The sequence below is a fragment of the Vicia villosa genome, unplaced genomic scaffold (genome assembly GCF_029867415.1).
Source record: "Vicia villosa cultivar HV-30 ecotype Madison, WI unplaced genomic scaffold, Vvil1.0 ctg.000342F_1_1, whole genome shotgun sequence".
NCBI classification, from domain to species: Eukaryota; Viridiplantae; Streptophyta; class Magnoliopsida; order Fabales; family Fabaceae; genus Vicia; species Vicia villosa.
In genome coordinates, this window is record NW_026705152.1 from 724,741 (window position 1) to 731,316 (window position 6,576).

The 6,576-nt window shown below is 32.6% G+C and overlaps 1 long non-coding RNA gene across 1 annotated transcript; it reads right to left on the reverse strand.

Moving 5' to 3' along the window:
- Positions 1-4,137: 4,137 nt before the first annotated feature.
- On the reverse strand, positions 4,138-4,778 carry LOC131626992 (uncharacterized). Its single transcript, XR_009291376.1, has 2 exons — positions 4,519-4,778; positions 4,138-4,429 (listed from the first exon to the last, which is right to left on the reverse strand). It is a non-coding gene; the product is annotated as an uncharacterized LOC131626992 (long non-coding RNA).
- Positions 4,779-6,576: the final 1,798 nt, after the last annotated feature.

Below are 6,576 nucleotides of genomic sequence, written 5' to 3' on the forward strand. Positions count from 1 at the left end.
TTAGGGTGTCCCGATTGACCAAAATTCAAAATAATTGGTCCATGAAAAAATAAGGGATTAAATTAAATTAGAAAAATAATCTTATGACTGCCACCTCAAAAATAATCAAAAGTTTCTTATCAACGCTTGGATCTTATCAATGCTCTTCATTGGCACTTGAATCTTTATCAAAGCTTATTACCATCAATACGACTACGAAAAATTATCTTGCAAACTGAATGCATTCATTGGATTAAGCGAATTTTAGGATTGGAGAACATCAAGGAGAATGGGGTGGGTTTATATAAAATTTGAGCCTTATATCTTTGTTTCTTAAACCACAAACCATGGCCACGTTACAACCTTCGAAAGCCCTAATTGAAGCAAGGTTAAACTATGAAAGCATACTCGAAAAATTTGTGTTAAACTGACTCCTATGTTTGTTAAAATTATTGCTAACCATTTCGCTTCTTCGAATCTCCATCTCTAAATCATTTATTCCTTCTCCATAAAAACTTCTATTTCAAAAGCACTTGCATGTATGTCACTAAGAATTACTTTTCAAAATGTACAATTTTTTTCTACGAATCGAAACTTAGCATCAAGGAGATTTTAAAATTGGTTTAATCAAAAGAGATTCATTTCAAGACGCTACTGACTAGGGGCAAAACATCTAAGAGGAGCCCTATAATCAGGGGCAAATCCTAATGATCATAGGGGCACATCACAGGAAAATCATATTGATTAGGGGCATTCATTCTAAGATTCGATCAACTTGAGTCACATTTCAAAGCACCAGAAAATCAGGGGCATACATTTCCAAGATCCTAATGATCAGTGGAAAACTTTCAAAGCTCAAATATGGGGGAATATTGTACCAAGTTCATCTTACGGCATGTAGGATCCAAATTCCCTTCAAGCAATTACAAAGTACAATTTTTCCAAGATTTGGACACTTGGCGAAAGTTATATCAAATCATATCACCACATGGTGAGGTCTAAGAACATCCCTTCAGACTTTGAAATTGAGGCATACTTTTTAAAACACAAATCTTGGGGAAATCTATATCAAGTTCACGATGATGTCCAAGTTCTTTCTAAGGGTACTTCCTCCAGATCCTAGAAATTAGGGGCATACCTTTCAAAAATCCGAATATTGGGGCAGACCGCTGCGAGGCTCGTTCGAAAAAGTTAATTCAAAATAGTTCATCAGGGGGCAGGACATTCCAAGAGTTCACAATCAAAGGCATAATGTCTCGAAGTGCAAAATAATGGGGTCATTCATATTACAATCAAACTACTCTCAGGATCGTATCAGGAAAAATGTCTACAAATCAACATATTGGTGTAATACATTTCACAAAGGGGCAAGCTCTCTGCGTACTTTCACATTTTCGTTGGATCCTTCTCCTACGCCAACAATTTACGAGTTCAAAAACAAGTGTCGGGAAGCCATACTAGCATAAACAACTTGCTTTTAATAAGCATCCTTGTTGCATAAGTGACTCGTCTCAATCATAATCATCCACAAACTTATTGGACAATCGAGCCATTTCATTGTCATGAATCATGCATAGCATTCATCTCATCTCTATAAGCATAAAACTTTATTTGCAAAGCCTAAATATACTTGGCAGTTATAAAACAAAATTCTTTTACAAAAAATCAAGTTGCTTAGCACCCGGTAACCTTACCGATGACACTAACCTTACTGAATACATATTTCCAATCGCCTGATTGATGATTTCCGGTAGCCTCGCCGATGTCAGTAGCTTTACTGAATACATATTTCCAACCGCCTCATTGATGATTTCGGTAACCTTATCGATACCAGCAACCTTACCGAGTGTTCATTTTCCAATCACCTAATTGACGATTTCCGGTAACCTTACCGATGTCAATAAACACACAAAAACTGATGATTATAAAATCATCAAAATCATAAATACACAAACATTGGTGCAAACTTTTGGCCAGAAAATTTGGTGCTTAGGGCAAAAAAAGAACATTGGTGCAAACATTTGGTGAGAAAATTTGGTGCTCGGGGCAAAAAAATTGGGGAGAACAATTTGGGGAACATTTGGTGCAAACTCTTAGTGAGAACAATTTGGGGAACATTTGGTGCAAACATTTGGTGAGAAAGTTTACCAGTTAGCATAGGCATGATTATCTACAGTCATTTTACTATCTAATTGTGGTTAAATATAAATACTTAGTGAGAACAATTTGGGGAACATTTGGTGAGAAAGTTTACCAGTTAGCATAGGCATGATTATCTACAGTCATTTTACTATCTAATTGTGGTTAAATATAAATACTTAGTGAGAACAATTTGGGGAACATTTGGTGCAAACATTTGGTGAGAAAGTTTACCAGTTAGCATAGGCATGATTATCTACAGTCATCTTACTATCTAATTATGGTTAAACGCAAATACTTGGTGAGAACAATTTGGGGAACATTTGGTGCAAACTCTTAGTGAGAACAATTTGGGGAACATTTGGTGCAAACATTTGGTGAGAAAGTTTACCAATTAGCATAGGCATGATTATCTACAGTCATTTTACTATCTAATTGTGGTTAAACGCAAATACTTGGTGAGAACATTTTAGGGAACATTTGGTGCAAACTCTTAGTGAGAACAATTTGGGGAACATTTTGTGCAAACATTTGGTGAGAACGTTTACCAGTTAGCATATGCATGATTATCTACAGTCAATTATGCTATCTATTATTGGTTAAACGCAAACTTTATCTATCCTCTAGGTCATGATAGATAAATAATAGATTGGTGACTACTTTCTCTCTAGGATGTGGCAAGTCAGTTCTCCATCTTTCCTCAACTCTACTTGGATTAAAATCTAAAATAGAGTTGGAACTTGTTATTTCTTATTCTCTAGGTTGTGATAAAGATATAAAAGAATCCACGATAGTTCGCTGAGTAGCAGTGAGTTATCGGACCTGTTACACTTGTTCTCTAGGTTGCAATAAGAACATAAACTTATAATCATTCTACTCGAGCATTGGTAAACTATCCCCACTTTATCATTTACTGTCAGAACTCAGGTCAAATTTGGGGTCTTCCGTATTAAATAAATCTCCGATCTAAACACGCGAGAACTTTGTATTCTCGCACTCTCCGATCGAAGAGTTATTAAATAGGGGCAGCTGTCATACCCCAAATTTGTCCGCATTGGTGTTAATAGTCAATTCAATTTATTTAAACTTTTCTTCTACCAGTTTTATTAGTTTATTTATTTTTATATCTTTTAATCATATTCATTTTATAAAACCATTCTAGGTGAGGAGTCTTTTTAATGTTTTATCAAGTATTAACTATATGGCCCATTAAGACTTCAAACTTAATGTGCAATTAAAAGTTACATAATAAAATGATTAAAAATTATATTAGGATTTTTAAATAAATGCTTAGTATGTATATATTTAAATACGTGTGTATTGCATCTAATTTGTTATGAATTGTTTCTTTTCATATTTTTGGGTAAATTAAGATGGTAATTAAATCTCCTTCTCACCTTAACTATTATAATTTATATTGCTAGTCACTCATTTAAATTATCCTCTCATTATTTAGAAATTTCGTTAAAATTAGGATTGCTTTTTATTTTATTTGTTTCTAATCACTACTATAATTAAATAAATATGTTAATTATCATCAGCTATTATTTTTAAACATTAAGGCTATTTACGATTATTTTTGTCATGATTAATGTATTAACTATATATTTTTTCATTCTTAGTAATTCATAAGATATTATTAATAAAAAAATTGTGAATATTAGTTGAATCATGAAATTAATATCATCTACTTTTAATCAATTATTATCACTAAAAACATGCATAATATTTATTAATTTTAATATTAAAATTATTATTAATTGTTATTGACTTAGTCAAACTAGGGTATTTTTTATCCCTTTCTTCTTCAACCTCGATACGGCCACCGCGGCCACCCCTTTACCACCACAAACTTTAATTCGGTTTCAACCCAAGCACAACAAGATCAAACGTAAAGCAAATTCAGAATAGGAAAGAATCTCATCAATTGAATACCAAAAATTATGAGTTACAAGAAAATCAAATCTCTAAAAATCAAAATCCGAACAAATAAATACAATTTATACCGGCATTCAAATCTTTCCTAAATAAAAATCTGATATTATAACTAAATCAAATCAACCACGGATTCAAAACTTTTCCTTAATTGATTCATAACAATAATCAGACTTGAATTTATTTCCTAATCTAACTAGTTCTAAACCCTTATAAATTCACCCTAAAACTAGTTGAAAGGGACCGAAAAAAAAGAGAAAGAGAAGGAGTAGAAAAAGAAGGATTTTGTTGCGAAGTCACCCAAAGCCGCTTCGCCGATTCATCTCCAAGAATTAGGAGTTTCAAATCTGAAACCCTAATTCATTCCGCCGCTTACCTGCAACCAAAGACAAGAAGAGGATTAGGAATCAGAGCAAATCGGAACACAAACGCAAAATACACTGCCAAAGAGGTAAAATCAGAGACTCTTAGCTTTAATTTCTTGATGCATGTTGTTGTTGGGGTTTAAAATTGGGGATTTCGAGGTGAAATGGTTTGGTTTAGGCATCGTTATGTTTATTTGAGTATGTGAAGTTTTCTGGGTTTGAGTTTTGTTTTGATGTTAATGGTGAAGTAAATGGTTTTTGGAGAAGAAGTAGGAAGAGAACGTAATGAGAGAGAAAGAAGGATATGGGGAAATTGAAAAGAAGAAAGGGGGTTGGAAAGAACCCTTTCACGTTTTTTTTAATTATTATTATTCTTTTAAAAATTAAAACAAATAGTAATAATCAGCTTTGTATCTTATCATATGCCCTAATTAATCTTTTTTAATCTAAATTAATCTGATACGTAGATCTCTGCTAGTCCACTGTAAACCTAAGCGCGCATACACATTGGATCCTAACAGATCCTCATAATTTCGTCCGGGCCTAAGCCCACTCTTATTTACACCCTTCACTTCCTGTTTTTTCTATCGTTCACATAAATTACACCCCTGGTAACATTCTGGACCCAAATGTTCTTTTGGGCCAGACTCTTTTAATTAGACACCTCTAATTTATTTATTGAATAAAAATGCAATCTCTAGATAAGATTCAAACAAAATATTAAGACTAGTTAATTTTTTTTAATTATTTTTACCACTTGATTAATTATAAAGTCCCTTATATTTTTGAATAATTAGAATGTTTTCTATTAACACTCATAATTAAATAGCTTATAAATAAACATTAGAATTCTTATCATCTACTAAACTAAAACACACCATACGTATAACTTTGAACAAAATTATAAAATATTTAAGTTCTATTTAATAAACTTTGGTTGCTTGAATAATTCATTCACGCCTTTTATAAGTTTAATAAAAAATGTTAAATCTATCTAGTGAACTTATTAATTTAAACCATTTGTGTATATATTATCTATTAACTTTCAATTTGTTCTTATAAAATAAAAATGTATAATTAAATATAATAAAATTTATGATAAATTTAACTAAGGTTAATAATGTTTATGAAACTAAGTAACATGCTTAAAATAAACCTTATGATAGTTAAAATCTATTTAGAAATAGTTTTAAGTTTATAAATCTCTAAATTCCTTCCAAGTCTATCTATTAACTTTATTTTCCTAGAAATATGTATAATTACAGTTAAATCAAATTCTTTTTTCCTACACTAATGTAATAACTCAAACTTGATATTATTTTTTAAAAAAAATAGGATAGTAGATTTATTTTGAAAATCAATTATGAACTACGTCTACGATTACTCTAATTCAAACTCAGACGAATTCAAAGGAGATTTCTAAAATACTTCACAATCCTTAAAAAACAAATAACCAACTTTAATATGAACTACGGTACTCTGACTTCCTCATTGCACTAGAGGATACGTAGGCATAGGGTTTTGAAATCCTAGCGAGTATAACCATAAAAAACTAACATTTAAGCTTATATCGATAAAACCATTTTTAGGATATGGGTGAACTTACGTTTACCGTATCTTCAATTTAAAATCTATCAAAACCTAAACCTAGAAGGGGTCCCCTTGAATACAAGGGAGATGAAGGGTGCCTAACACCTTCCCTCCGTCTAACCGACTCACGAACTAGAATCTCTGAACATTAGGGTAATCCGTTTAATTCCCTTCCCTTAGGATAAAATAAATGGTGGCGACTCTTCACCTTAAAATTTTAGGCCGGTTGCTACACCACGGCCCTAGCGTCTTTCAGGGAAGCCATTGTAGGAATATCCCCAGTAATTTTAGGAGGAGTGTAGACATGTTTAGTTTCTGGAACTGGTTCAAGCTTCCATTCATGTGCTATGCGGGGTGATTCAAATGTCTCTCCAGTGAACTCAAGATACTTGGTTTCATCTACGAAACTTACCAAATATTCATCTTCACCATGCACAGTGACAATCTTGCCTTCCATTGGGTACCTCAACTTCTGATGGAGAGTTGAAGTCACAGCATTTGCTTTATGTATCCAGGGACGCCCAAGTAGACAGGAATAGGCGGGACGAATATCCATCACGTAGAACAC